Raw genomic sequence first — 15,235 nt, forward strand, 5'->3', positions numbered from 1 at the left:
CCCCACTTCTGTAAATCTCTTAGTAGCATCCCTCACCCCCACCCCCGCCCCGTTTCTCTCCTTTTTTGAGGCAGAGTCTCACACAGGCCAGGAGTTGGTGACATTTATGGAGTGGTTACTCCTAGTTTTTGCTGCCCAGGGAGCTCTTCTAGGTACTGAAAAAGTAGCTGTGAAAGAGCGAGAGAAAAATAGTCAAGACAACAGCATGTAAGGTGCACTCGGAACGCGTGGGTGGGCATTGATGCCCTTGCCGGTGGCAGTGGGAGAGAGGGTTCTCCACGCTCTGCAGCTTCCTCGGTGTTGAACTTCTATCGGCTCCAACCGGGCAGTTTGTACATGGCCACAGGTGGGGGCAGGAGGGTTCTCTGCTCAGTCCTCTCGTCAGATGAGCCTGGTGCAGCTGCAGAAACAACCGTCAGCGGCTGTCCTGCAGCCCGAGGCGTGGGCGGCATAGTGGCCAGTGGCCACCGCGGGGCGCTGCAGCGCTGCGGACAGCAGGATGGGGCGTGACCTGCGGGGCGTGGCCTGTGGGCGTGACAAATGGGCGTGGCCGGCGGGCCCCTAAGGCATCCAGACCTCGAGCGGCGGAGCACGGGGCGAGCGGCTGCTGGCCGGGAGTGCAGCGGCCCGCGAGCTCCGTGAGGAGCGGCCGGCCGGCGCTGGAGAGAAGGTACTGGGCTCTCACCTGCTCCTTCGGGTGCTGGTAATCCTCAGGGATCGCTCTGGGGGACGGAAGGGGACGCCGCTAGCAGGGGTCGCCCTCCTTTGCTGGCCTTCCCGCTCCAGGCGTTCTTGGTTGGCGTCGCGCGTGTGTGTGGGTGCATCCCCTGCAGACCCTCCGGCCTCCCGGGGCAATGCCAGTCTCCACGGTCTTTCGGAGCGCAGCCGGACCTGCGGGGCCTCAGGGCCTGTGAGCCGCCTCTCAGGCTCAGGCTTCTCTCACTTGCCTAGGGCATTGAAGTGTGACGCTTCCTGTAGATTTGGGGAGCTGGAGGGAAGGGAAACAGTATTGTTGACCCAAAAAGAGTTGCGCTTTGGAAAGCTGGCCAAGAATGCAATGCGTCCCCAGAAGTGCACCGACAGGATTCATGTGGTTGTAAGGTGTGTGTGTGTGTGTGTGTGTGTGTGTATTTGCTTGCCACTTGGGTGGCATGAGACTGAGCCCTGAGCGAGCAATCCGTTAAGTGTGTGACCGGAAAACTCACACCTTTAAGTCTTAATGTTTAGAACTGTGAACTGAAAACGTCATACATAACCCTCAAAGTTGGCATCGAGTTTTCCCATGCCGGGCATCCTTCCTGTGAGCCCCTTGACTGATGGTAGCCAAGTATGTTAAGCTGATAGAGATCAAATGTAATGAAAAGACCTTGGGCAATGACCAGTCACACCCAGGTGCAGGGTTGTCTTGTGTTGACATAGAGTAATGATTGCTCATCCTTAAAATAGTTGTTCCGTGAGTAGCCGCCATTAGTTCCTGGATAATTCCTACTGTGTGCTTAGCATATGATGAACGAGGTGTTTTGGTTTTTTCTCTTTATACTGACAACACGGTGGCTCAGTCGGCAAACACTCTTGCCACCCGACAATTTGAATTTGATTCCCAGAAGGTTGGACAAGGTGGAGCCAACTCTAACAAGTTGTGACCCCTGACCTCCTCATGGACTGTGGTTCATCCACACACAGCATAAGTAAATTGGTATCTAAAAATAAACTAGGAAATTTTATATTACAGTTGGAAGGGTTTTCTGCCCTTCAGTATGCGGAGGGGGCAGGCAGAGGAAAAAAAATGAAGGAAAATTAGGGACCAGAAAGCAATTAGTGATACGGTATTATAAAGTATAACCGAAGATGATTTTTACAAAGAACTAAAACCATCACAATAAAAATGCTAGGTTTAGGGGGCTGGAGAGATGGCTCAGCAGTTCAGAGCACTGGCTGCTCTTCCAGAGGACCACAGTTCAATTCCTAGCACCCACACGGTGGCTTTCAACGTCACAACTATCTGCAACTCCAGTTCCAGGGGATCCAGCACCTTTACATAGACATACATTTGAACAAAACAACCAATGTGCATCAATAAAAATAGATAAATAAGAAAAATGCTAGGTTTGATGGTGCATACCTGTAACCCCAGTCCTCTGGAGCCTGAGGCATCAGCATCAGGTTGGGGCCAGCCTGGATAAACAGCAAATTCTGTCTTAAAAACAAAACAACTGTTACTCCTTGTTTGTCTGTGGTGGCAGTGAGCGTTAGCCTTAGCCTCCCCTTCAGTCCCTACATGTTTCCAAAGCCTGTCTTCTATATAAAAGCCAATTACTTATGCTATAACCCAGCTTAGCAACAGGCACACTTCTCATTCCCAACGTTCTCTGTCATGTCCTCTGGTGTCTTCTCAGAATCAGATGCTCAGAGACACGTAAGACAAGAGTAACTAGCAGGCACAAGTACCCAGCTGCAGAGCCAGAGCAGTAACCACCCCTGCATCAAATCACTGTTCTGGATTTTGTTTTAATTCCCCCTTTGCTTAATGAAAAACCCCAGGGAAGGGAAATGTCCAAACAAGCGTTTCGGAAGTAATTTAGCGCATTCTCAAGTTAAAAGCAGGATGCAAGAGTAAAGCGGAAAGACGCACGAAGGCTTGCTGTCTGAGCGCTCCCGACCGCAGTGGACTCAGGGTGTGTTCAGTCTGTGCAGAGACCCTGTCTCTTCCAGCACGCTTGGAGACTCTAATTTAAAAAGCTTGCTTGAGTCCCGGAGAATCTGGAAAAACAGTATATTCGGAGAATCTGGAAAACAGTTATTTGTGTCTTTGTATCACAGTTATTTGCGTCTTTGTATCTCAGGGTAAATTTTATAAAAATTACAACTATCCAGGGAGCATTGTTGGGGCTGGGAAGGGTTAAGCTGACTGACAGTGAGCTTTGGAAATGGCTTTTGCCCAAACTCTTCTTCTTCCTTCTTTGTATGTCTGTGCAGTGTTGTTGTTATTTTTTCAAGATCACACATAAATCTCTTCAGTGGTCTTCTCCTTCTCCTCCCCCCACCCTCCTCCTCCTCTTTGAGTCAGGGGCTCTGCACATCCCTGGCTGTCCTGGAACTCAGTATGTAGAACATGCTGGTTTCCAACCTACAGAGATCCTCCTGCCTCTGCCTCAGAGTGCTTTAAGTGGCTGTCTTAGCTCTGAAATCTCAGTTGAAGGAAAGATTCCTGCAGGGGCCTTGCTGTTCTTAGTGTGTAAGGACGTTCTTCATGGCATCCTTAGGTGGCAATAGTTAGGAGTAGGTAGCGTGAAAGCAACAAGGTATGTAGATACCACTTGAAAAAAGTGACGCGTGTAAAATTGTATTTATTTATTTAATTAAAAAATTTTTGAGTGTTTTATTTTATGAATATGGGTGTTTTGCCTGCGTGTAAGTCTGTCCACCACATGTGTGCAGCGCTCTTGGCGATCAGAAGAGGAGCCTTGGGATGAGTGTTGGGAATTGAACCTAAGTCCTTTGGAAGAGCAGCGATTGCTCTTAGCTGCCGAGCCCTCTCTCCAGCCCTAGGTTTGTTTATTTAGAGGCAGGCATTGATATATGGCTGTGCTGGCCTCAAGTCCATGACAGTCCTCCCTCCTTAGTTTCCTGGGTGCCTGGAAGACAGATGGACAGCAGCATGTCTGTCTTCTGTTGTTTTATTTTTAAGTAGCGGGTCACCAGCAGGATGCCAGTGCCTGCCCCATGTCATGTCGGAACACCACCACCTCATTTCCTGTTCCACGTGAATCTTTCCATAGCACTTTATCCCAGCCAGCCCTGGGAATCCACCTTTTCCAAGGCATGCTGTTGTGGGCAGGGGGTCGGTGTGCAAGCTGGGTTCGGCACTTAGGGAGCATGTCCTGGACACTATGTTGCCACTCAGATTGTTAAATGCACTAGGTCACTCCTGTGATTTACAGCTGCAGGCTACCCAGCCAATAATACAAAATGCTACTCCAACCCAGAAGACATCATGGGGAGTGACGGGTGCAGACTCTGTGGTTTTACTTATGAGACACCTCACCTAGTGTAATCAAATATATAGGGACAGAAAAATCAATTTTGGCTAACAGCCGGGGGTGGGGGTGGGGGTGGGGGGAGAGAACATGACAGGAAGTTGTGTACTCTACAAACTTAATAGTATTTTTTAAATTATTTATTATTTTTTTGAGATTGTAATATAATCTTATCGTTCTCCCCCAATAGTATTTTAAAATAAAATTTAATGTAGACATTTCTGTTTATGATGCCCCAGTACCAGACTGTATCAGTACTGAGTTCAGGGACAGTTTAGGGTGCTTAGAGACCCTGGGATGGCATCACCTGTCCGTCCCATCACATCCTCATGCCTCCACAGAGGGAAGAGATACATAGTTGCATTCTTTTCGGAAGGCAAGTGTCTGTGTTATTTTCTAGGGGGCTCTAGTATAAAGAGGAAAGTCGAGGAACCCTGTACTGGGGACTGCACAGCATGCGGGCGGGGCAAGTGTTCCTCCACCCAGCTGTAGAGCTGGGCTCTGAAAGGAAGTAAGGTTTGCCCCAAGGAGGTAAACTTTAAGGCTGGCTTTTGGTGTATTCTTTTTCCAAATGTATTTGTATGGTGTATTCTGCTTTGTTTAGTACCCAGTGGTGAGGGAGCATTTGCATATCATTAGAAGGTGAGACACCAGTTTGAATATACCTAACACAGCTGTTCCTGTCGCTGAGATTTTTTTTAAAATTTATCTAAGATGGTAAAATTGTAACTCGCAGGCTTTTCTTACATATAAGAATCTTTCTATTTGCTTTTACTTAGAAACCTTTTAATACATTGTACTTCAACGTATATTCTGTTGAGGTGTGCTGTGCATGGAAACAAAGAGTTCTAACACGTAGTGGCTTAGTCCAAGGAGACTATTTATCTAGTAAAGTTGGTAGTTTGCACAAAACCAAGTTGGTTATTTTAGGCTGGGCAGCTCTCCTGGGCAATTCTCCTTCATGCCAGTCAGGGGTCAGGGTCCCTCCTTCTTTGTGAGGCCACCATTGTGAACTTGTGGTCTCCAGTCACTCAAGACAGAAGGAGCATAGAGGCTTTCCGTACTGATTCCTTCCACCAGCCCGGGGAGCATCCCCCTGCTCATATAAAGTTGACCAGAGCCAGCCACATGGATCTACCTGAATTCAAGGAGTCTGGGCAGCTATTGCAATGGATGGAGAGCCATCTTTTATAAATACAGGTTAGACTTCACTTTGGCGGCTGAAGCAGGAGGATTGAGAGTTCAAGGCAATGGAATAAGACCCTGTCTCAAAAATATCCAAAAGAACAAAAAGCCCAAATAGGCCGGTCTTACTGGCCAGTTAATTGTAGCTGCATTCATATATATATATGCCTCGTTTTCCAAAGACACATACACACAGGGCTTTCATAGTGCAGGTGTGGATGACGTCATATACATAGGACATAATAAGATGGGATTGAACTATTTAAGTTCAAGTATTAATTAGTGACTGAAGAACATCGACTTTTTTCAGTCATGTGATCATAGAAGATCGTACATTTCAGAAGGAAGGAGTGAAAATGGAGATTAGCCCAGGACAAGAATGTGCATGTCTTGGTGGCTTCTTAACTTTCTCCTAACACTTTAAACGACTGAAGACTGCCAGCAGAAGGGGAGTGTGGGACCTGCTTCACATCAAAACAAAGTCTTTAGCGTGGAATGGGTTACATAATCACAAAATGTACGTGTCCTTTTTACTTATTTGCGTCTATGGGAATCTAAAGTTATATAATTTGGTTCTTAATTGCTTGAAGTAAATTTGCACCAGGGAACCCCATTTAGCTCTATCTAGTGTCTGCTGGTTAAATGTGGGACATAGTAAGGGACTAAAATAAGGAAATAAGGTCGTAGGGAAGATCCTGGTCGCCAGTTAGCCAAAGAGAAGCCTTAGTGATGGGCACCCTGCACAGCCCTGCTCCAGTTATCCATGCCTAGCTGGGGTCGTGCTGGTCTACCGAAGGAATAATCAAACACTTAAAACCTTTTTCAGATGCAGTATTTCCTTCCTTCTTATTTATTTGTTTATTTATTTATTTATTGAGACAGGGTTTCTCTATGTTGCCTGGCTGTCCTGGAGCTCCTCTGTAGACCAGGCTGTGATCTAACTCAGAGATCCACCTTCCTCTGCCTCCCAAGTGCTGGGACTAAAGGTGTGTGCCATCACCGCCTGGTCAAGATGGGATGTTTCTGATCGGTGGGCTCAAGCCTTAGCAGCCTGAGTGGTAGACAAGTACTCGATCAACAGAACCACTTCCATGTATAGATACGGGGGTGGGTACCTTTTTATGGTGCCTATAAGATAATTTTGTTTTTTCTTTTGTGAGCTCTCAGCTAGGAACTCTGTGACAAAAGAGTAAGAGAAAAACAGAAACTTAATTGAATGCTTTTTTTCTTCCCCCTTTGGTGACAGGGTCTCTCTCTCTCTCTCTTTCTTGTGTATCTCTGGCTGTCCTGGAACTCACTCTGTAGATTAGCCTGGTATCAAACTCACAGAGATGTACTTGCTTCTGCATCCTGAGTGCTGGGATTAAAGACATGCACCACCACAGCTGGCCAGCATGCCTGCCTGCTATCTAGCTGTGTGGGAGGAAACTCAGGGCAGCGGAGGATGCAAAGACCACCTGCAGCAGAGAGCGGCTCCTTATCAGAGAGGAGGCCGTACAAAGGAAAAGGACCTTCATTTCTAGGGCCTGTAACTGTTGGCAGGCTAAAGGCTTAGCACAGCTTTTCAGGGTCGATTCGGCTGATGTCATCTTGAAACTTTTATAAGAAGCTAAAGTTCAGTGCTTTTCCCAGTGAAAAGGGCAGGAGAGACACACTGTAAATTTATGTTCTGGTTTTATAGGGAGGGCAGAGAACTCTGCTTGCTGGGCTTCTTAGCTTCCTCCCGTTGAAAACAGTTTCTGTGCCAAGACGGCGTGTGTTGCGGTGGCAGCTTCTGTTAATGTCACTGCGATTAACGATACGCTGGATCTGGGGTGGGGTGTTGTGAGGGGTTTGTAAGCCCCTGGGTGGGGATGGGAGGGGCACACCAGATCACTAGATCAGAGAGTCAGTAATGATGCCTGTTGGGCAAATCTAGCTCCCTGCTTGTTTTATTTTTTAAATTTATTGTCCTAAACATAGTTGTTATAGCAGGTCCGGATTGGCTTCTGGCTTCCAGCAGCACTGCCGTCTACTTACTGGATGGGAGACTGTGGAACAAAGACGGCCATACCCAGTGGCAATAATTTGCAGTCTTTTGAACACAACAGTGGGTTTGCCCATCACTGCCTGAGCTCACCTGTACGAGCCCCTAGCACGTCACTCAATCAGTAGGGAAGCTGGTAAGATACTGAGGCTTCAGAGAATGCGGGTGGCTTATGTTGGCGCTCAGGATACCTTGCAATGCTAAAAGTGAGCAAGTTCAAGTAAAAATTAGCACTGTGGCCTGGGCTAGCTGGTTCTTTTAACCAGGTCAGCTGGCTCCCGCTCAGCACTGCGAGGAGGGGGTACAAGGATCTAAAGTTTGTGCTTCTGTCCTCATCCGTGCAGGCGTTGGATAGAAGGCTGTGACACACGAGATTTCCTGTCTCATAAAATATCCTGTATCCAGAAGTTAAACTTGAAAGTAAGAATCAAGGGGAAAGTTAATAGCAAGAGCTGAGTGTGAGGAAGAACTTAAATGGGAGCTTGGCAGGCCAAGGATACTTGTTGAACCGTTTGCGGTGCTTTTAATCCTTAGGTACGTGACACCAAATACATGCCTTGCTCATGCGACCTTCGTTTCCTTCTGGGTGCCATTCAAACTCTGGAAGAGCTATAAAACCCGTACTAGATAATAGGAACCTTCCTTTTATCTGTTGGGTTTTTATACAATAAGGGGGTGGGGGGAGTGGAACCTAAGAAGCACCCTGTGCTGGATAGTTTTTATGTCAATTTGACACAAGCTAGGGGCATCTGGGAAAGAAACGCTTCCATAGGATTGGAAACACTGGGGTGTTTTCTTGATTGATGTGGGACTGATGTGGGAAGGCCCAAGTCACTGTGAGCCCTCTTCTCCTTGACAGACAGCTGTGTTTGTTTCCTAGACACTGGGATTTCTTTGCTATCTGCGACTGAATCCTGCAGACACCGTTGGGAAAAAAACCATATTCCTCTCTTTAAAAAGAATGTTCATTATTTTGATATGCTGGATGTTCTATGCAACACTTTTTAAATCCTAAATTGACAAGTTTTATTCTTTCTTTGATGAAGAGCATTAGACTGACAGTTTGCTGTAACAGTAAACTATAAAATCATGCCCGTTTTTACTGCAGACCTCTCTGCTCCTGATTACCCTGTCATCCCCCACCCTTTGGAATCTGCTTAATACAGGGGCATTTACTCTAAGAGAAAGGAATAAAGCTTAAGACACGTTTAGCGTGTGCTATGAATTTCCTAGCCAGCTAACTTGGTAGAAGTGAGTGTCCCTGTTTTATAAGGCATGTTTCTGATTAGCGTTGATGAAGGGTTGCAGAGTGTCCCCCAAACCTAAGCAGACGAAAGCCATTTTGTACCTGATGGTGTACTGAAAAAATCCTATCAGAGACTGTGAGCGGACAACTTTGTCCTGTAGCTCTGAGGCAGGAGGGAAGTCCAAGAATTGATTAAAACGGCTCTGAGATCATTAACATATGAAGGCCGGACTCTCAGTTAGGGCTGAATGGCTGTCCTGCCTGAACAGGGAGGCAGACTCTTGCTGCTCTCTCTATCCAAAAGCAAGCAGACTTTTTTTTTGGCACCTGTTTTTGGCCTTACTTTCCCCCTTATAATTAGCATTTAGTAATGTATCTGAGAACCCAGGTCCCACATTCAGGCCTGGCTGAATTGCCTCTCTTGAAAACGGACAATAACGATGCCCTTTACAGGGAATCTGCTCCATGAGAGCCTGGCTGACGTGAAGAGAGGAGAGCAGAGCTGTCCACCGGCAAGGCCTGGGTCTGATTTCATGTCTGAGGGCAGCCTTTGTGCCCTCTGCCAACTGCTACCCCTGCCGCCCCGGCTGTGCTTTTCTTCTGGTCGCTGGCCTCGAAGTTTTAGACGGAGCCTCATTGACTGTCCTCTCGCTCCCATGGGCCTGAGTCACAACGACATTGTTCTTGCTTAACAAACCACTCCTCCCTGGGTCTGCCCACAGCTCTCCCTCTGCCTCCAGTGGGAGCTGCTGTCTCACCCCACCCCTCCCCCATTAACTAGTAGTTCCAGAGAACCGTATTAGCAGTCAGCAGGGGATCCGCTCTTGCTCTTAAGGGACTGCACATTTTTCTGACAGAACCTTAAACATCCCTTTATTGTGTGGAAGTGGAGAAGCAGCGAAACCCTATGCGGCATCATTTAAAACATCAGCAATACGAAGGACTACATTGTTTGACTTTCTGAGAAGAAGGGCTTGAACAGAACTTGACTTTTTTTCTCAGCAGAGAGCGGTGCACACACGGCATTTTTGATATGCCCAGATGGATTTTTAAGTTCTGTCTGAAGTTTGCATCAACCTCCAACATGTTCCTCCTTTGCATGTTCAGTGTTGTGAAGTGCCCCCCCCCCACAATTCCTCCAATGGGAAGGTTTTGTTATCTACCCTCCCTCTGTCCCTCCCTCCCTCTGTCCCTCCCTTCCTCCCACCCTTCCACATGTCTGCCTCTCTCCCTCCTTCCTCCTCTTTCTCATGCCTCCCTCCCTCTCTTCTTTGTGCCTCCTTCCCTCCATCATGCCTCCTCCATTCCTTTCTTATGCTTCTTCCCTCCCTCCCTCCCTCCCTCCTTCCTTCTCTCCCTTCCTCCCTCCTTTCTGTTTCTTTCTTCCCTTCCTTCTCTCCTTCTTCTCCCTTCTTATTCTCTCTCTGCTCCCTTCCTTTTCTCCCCTCCCATCCCTGCCTCCTTGTCTCTTTCTTGGTTTGGGACAGAATTTCACTGTGGAAACCGAGCTGACCTCAAACGTATGACAGTTCTTTTGCCATTGCTTCTTGAGCGCTGGGATTACAGTGCCCAGCTTGCAGTAATTTCTTTTTTTTTTTCCTTTCCGTTGTGTATGCTTGTGTGCATGTGGAGGTCTGGTGTTGATGTCAGGAATCATCCTGGTTCACTCTTTCAACTTATTCCTCTTCCAACTTGCTCATTGAGACAAGCAAGGTCTCTCAATCAAACTCAGAGCGTGCTGATGAGGCTTAGTCTTCCTCAACCTTCAGCCCCTACCTAACCCGCTCTTGTCTCTCTCTTTCTCTCTCTCTCTCTCTCTCTCTCTCTCTCTCTCTCTCTCTCTCACACACACACACACACACACACACACACACACACACGCATACACGCACACACGCACGTACACGCACGCACACATACTTAAATAAAATCTAAAACACTCTCAATTGCTTTTCTATGTATGTTGATAAGTTTTCTTTGTTTATGTGTTCTGGGTGAACATCTGGAACAAGCCTTTCAGTGGCGACCTTCCCATACTCAGACCCTTTTTTTTTTTTTTTTTTACATTTATTTACTTTGTGTGTGGTTGGGTATGGTATGCCCTAGCAAGCAGACAGATGTCAGGGGACAGCTTAGAGGAGTCAGTTTTCTCTTACCTGGGGGTCTTGGGTGGGGATCACACTCAGGTTGTGGGCTTGGCAGCAGGGGCTTCTGGCCACTGAACTGTCACGAGCCCTCAGCTTTACGTGCATAACTGTATACACACCCTCTTCAGTTTTCACAGTCAAAATGGCCTCTTTTTTTTAAACTGCACTTTCAGTAAAACAAACAGGTGGCTGCCATCTGTTGGACAGGAGAACAGATTAAGAGAACAGCTAGGTCCTGCCCCTCACCGACTGCAGCGAAGTAGAGTTGTCCCTGGTGGCCTGGGTGAGGGAGACCCGGCCCTGGTGGCCTGGGTGAGGGACAGCTGGCCCTGGTGGCCTGGGTGAAGGAGACCCGGCCCTGGTGGTGCAGGAGAGTGGGAAGCCTGACCAACTCAGCCACCACCCAGGCCCGGATGTAGGACTTTGAGTTGGCCCACCCCAATATCCACCCCTTCCATGAACTGCTGGAACACATGAAAGGGCTGGTTCTGCAGACTCAAAGCTGGACGATCTCCCTGACACAGGGCAACCGCAGGACATCCCAGGAGTCCCGTGGGAATCCAGTAGTGATAGTGTAGCAGAAGCCAGAGGCCTTGAGCCAGACCAGTGACTCATTGCCATGAGCATTTGCTGGTAAAGCTGTTTGGGCAAAAGGGTAGTGACCCACTGCGGGACACTGGGGCTTCCACAAAGAGATTTTTCCCCTCTTTTTGGGGGAGCGGGTTTGCAAGGGTGGAGGGCAGATATGGAGGGATGGGGAGATGAATGGGATTGAGGTACATGATGTGAAATTCACAAAGAATCAAATGGAACAATTTTTTTTTTAAAGAGTGAACAGCAGTGATGGTACACACCTTTAATCCCAGTACTCAGGGGGCAGAGGCAGGGAGATCTCTATGAGTTCAGGTCTACAGAGTGAGTTTCAGGATAGCCAGGGCTACACAGAGAAACCCTGTCTCAAAAAAACCAAACCAAAAAAAAAAGAAGAAGAAAAAGAGTGGACAGCTACGGCTACAGCGAGCTTTGAAAGGCTTGTAATTTGTCACTGATTACAGTGGGAGTGTATTGATTAAGGAGTGACCTGTGGCCTGAGGAACTTTCTCAAGATCAATACAGTGTGGTGAGTGAGCCCCTCTCTCTCTTCTTTCTTTCTTTCCTTCCTTCTCTCTTTCTTTGGAGACAGGGTCCCTCTCTACATAGCCCTAGCTATCCTGGAATTCACTATGTAGATCAGGCTGGCATTGAACACACGAAGATCTGCCTGCCTTTGTCTTCTGTTTGTGGGTATTAAAGAATTAAGGCATGGTCCATCATTCCAGGCTAAAAGTGGTTTTTCTTTTTTCTTGAGGTGGTGGCACACACCTCTGACCCCAGCACTTGAGAGACAGAGGCAGACAAATCTCTTGAGTTTGAGACCAGCCTGGTTTACAGAGTGAGTTCCAAGACAGCCAAGGCTACAGAGAACCCTGTCTCAAAAAACAATCCCCTCCCCCACACAAAAGTGGTCTTTTTCTCTCCAAGACTTTGATCATTCAAAGATGTCAGTCATTTAGTAAAGCTTGTTTTCAGTCCTTTCTGTGTAGCTCTTTCCTGTTGTGCAATCAGTTTTCTGTTTCATTGTTTCGAGACAGACTCCTTGGAGAAAGGACTTAAGTAGGACGTGTTTATTTACGTTTATAATTTCAGCCATGGTTATGGTTTGGTCCTTTTGGGCTGTGGTGACTTGGTACATTGGGAGCATAGTAGAGGAAACCTACTTGCTTCTAAACAGCTAGGAAGGTGAGCATGCTTTGTCTCAGTGTGCCTCCCAAGGGCACACACCTAGTCACCTCTGTGCCTTAAAGGTTTCACTATGCCCACCAAGTGATGCATGCTGGGGACTCTGGGGACACTACAGAAGTCTAAGCATTAAACCATGATTCATACTGATAATCCCAGCATTTGAGAGGCTGAGGATTGCCAAGACTGAGAGGCCATCCTGGGCTACATAATGAGTTTGAGGCCAGCCTGAGGAACAGTTTGAGACTAAACAAAGAAACCAACAGACTGGGGAGATACCTCAGTGGATAAAGCTTGGTGGATAAAGTGGACTTGCACAACAGTGCAAATGTGAGGACCTAATTCACATGCCCAGAATGCCTGTGATGCTGGGAATGGCAGCGAGTGCCTGAATCTTAGGGAGATAGAGCCGGAGATAGGAGAAACTGGAGCCTTGCTGGCTGAGTAGTGAACAAGAGATCCTGTGTTGAACAAAGTAGAAGGTGAGGGTACCACACACTCATACACACACACACATACACACACACACACACCATACTTAAAACCTCCTTTCCAGATCTAAGCTATAGGTTGTAGCTGGTTTTTGTTGTTGTTGTTGGTTTGTTTTTTTGTTTATTAACTCTTTGGGGGCCCACCACCCAGCTCCCAAATAAACAGACAAAGACTTATTCTTACTTATGAATGCTTGACCTTAGCCTCGCTTATTTCTAGCCAGCTTTTTAAAAAAAATAAATAAATAAGAGACTTATTTATTTATTTATTGTGTATGCATACGTGCCAGAAGAGGGCACCAAATCTCATTAAAAATGGTTGTGAGCCACCATGTGGTTGCTGGGAATTGAACTCAGGACCACTGGAAGAGCAGCCAGGGCTCTTAACCTCTGAGCCACTTCTCCAGCCCTCTAGTCAGCTTTTCTAACTTAAATTATCCCATTTATTTTTAACTACTTTTTAATCTCTGGGCTTTTCACCTTTCTTTATCCCATCTGTCTTTCTTTCCTTCTTACTCCATGGCTGGCTTTTGGTGTCCTCTTCTCCTCCTTTTCTTGCTCCTCTTCTTGGCTTTTTCGAGCATGTTTCTCCTATTTATTCTTTCTACCTGGCAGCCCCACCTATCTCTTTTCTGCCTTGCTATTGGCTGTTCAGCTCTTTATTAGACCAATCATGTGCTTTAGACAGGCAAAGTAACACAGCTTCACAGAGCTAAACAAATGCAACATGAAAGAATGTAGCACATCTTTGTATCATTAAACTAATGTTCCACAGCATAAACAAATGTCACACATCTTAAACTAATGTCCCACCACAGTAGGTAGCATATGTCCTCTGCTTCTGGGATATTTTCCACTGCCGTTGTTTGGATCATTCCTGTTCTGTTTTCTCTTCTTAAAATATTTGGTGCTCAGACTTTTGTTTCTGAGACAGGGTTTCTCTGTGCAGCCCTGGCTATCCTGGAACTCATCCTGTAGATGAGGCTAGCCTCCCACTCAAGGGATCTGCCTGCCTCTGCCTCCCGTGCTGGGGCTACAGTGTGCCGCCACCCTTGCTTTGGTGTCTTTCTTGCTTAACTTGACTGCCTCTGTTTTGTGATTCTGCTTCCTGGGAGATGTTTTTAAAGTAGAAGTTTTCTATTAAAAATTGTCAGTCCCAATTTTATTATTTTAATTATCTCAGCTTCCTGCAAGCTTTACTCACCAAAGTCTTACTTTGGAAACTCGTGACTTTGCTTTTCTGTTCACTGGTGAGAGGTGACCATGACCATGAGTATTGTAAGGCATTTTATTTCCCAGCCCCCATCTGAAGATACACACTTATTAATGAATATATATTTAATATATAGGCAATTTTTATAACTTCTTCCCCTTGTTTTTCTGAACATTTTCCATACCATTACATTTTTCAAAAAACATAAAATTTTAGCAACTGTGAAATAATATGTATGAACTGAGTGGTGGTGGTGCGCACCTTTAATCCCAGAACTTGGGAAGCAGAAGCAGGTGGATCTGAGCTCCAGCATGGCCAGAGCTGTTATACAGAAAAGCCCTATTGAAAATCAATAAATAAATAAAAATAAAATGTGGATTCACTATAATTAAAGTGGTTTCTTCTTGGACATTTAGAAAGGTTATATCTGTTGTGTTATTTTAAAAACACCATTGAAACCATATGTACATAAATATTTTATATTCTATTAGCTAATTCCTAAAAGTGGATTACCAGAAGTCAAAGGTAAAAGGAATGAATATTTTAAATATTTGTACCATAACATGGTATTTAATCAATTGAAAGGCTTTTGACTTTTTCAAAAACAAATAAAAGCCATCATTTATTCAGATAATAATTTTATTTAAGGCAGGACCAGTGAACAATCAAAAAACTCTGAACTCATATTATTCCTGGCTTTCCTTGAGGACAGTCTTTCATTAGGTTCTAATTGTGTGGGTGTGGTGTGGTGGTGTGGTGGTGGTGGTGGTGTGTGTGTGTTTGTATTTCGGGCAGAGGGAATGGGATGTGTGTACTAGGGATGAACCCAGGACATCCATGCCAAGGGACGGCTTCACCACTGAACTACAATTCCACCCCTTTTGGTTCACTTTTGCAAGCAAAAATATTTGAACCTGGAAATAAAGTCAGCATGGCCAGTTTATCAGGTAAGTGTAAAACCACAACCGTTCAGAAACAGGTCTGAGCCTTCAGTGCAGTCTGACATAACAGAACAGTCTATGAATTGTACCCGGGAGAGTTATTAGTCTCTGAAGTTTAAAAGCTACCATTGTTCTCCACAACGACCGTCTCATCACTGGAGGGGCTCTTT

General features: G+C 46.2%; 1 protein-coding gene across 1 annotated transcript in view; it reads left to right on the forward strand.

Moving 5' to 3' along the window:
- The first annotated feature begins 565 nt into the window (after positions 1-565).
- Positions 566-15,235, forward strand: part of Ankrd6 (ankyrin repeat domain 6) — a 139,732-nt gene continuing 125,062 nt past the window's right edge. Inside the window, exon 1 of the mRNA XM_041667389.1 lies at positions 566-670. The gene's annotated coding sequence lies outside the window, so the exon portion shown is untranslated. The remainder of the gene's footprint in view (positions 671-15,235) is intronic.

The sequence above is a fragment of the Microtus oregoni genome, unplaced genomic scaffold (assembly GCF_018167655.1).
Source record: "Microtus oregoni isolate MIOR12 unplaced genomic scaffold, Mior012 000017F_ref0000208, whole genome shotgun sequence".
NCBI lineage: Eukaryota > Metazoa > Chordata > Mammalia > Rodentia > Cricetidae > Microtus > Microtus oregoni.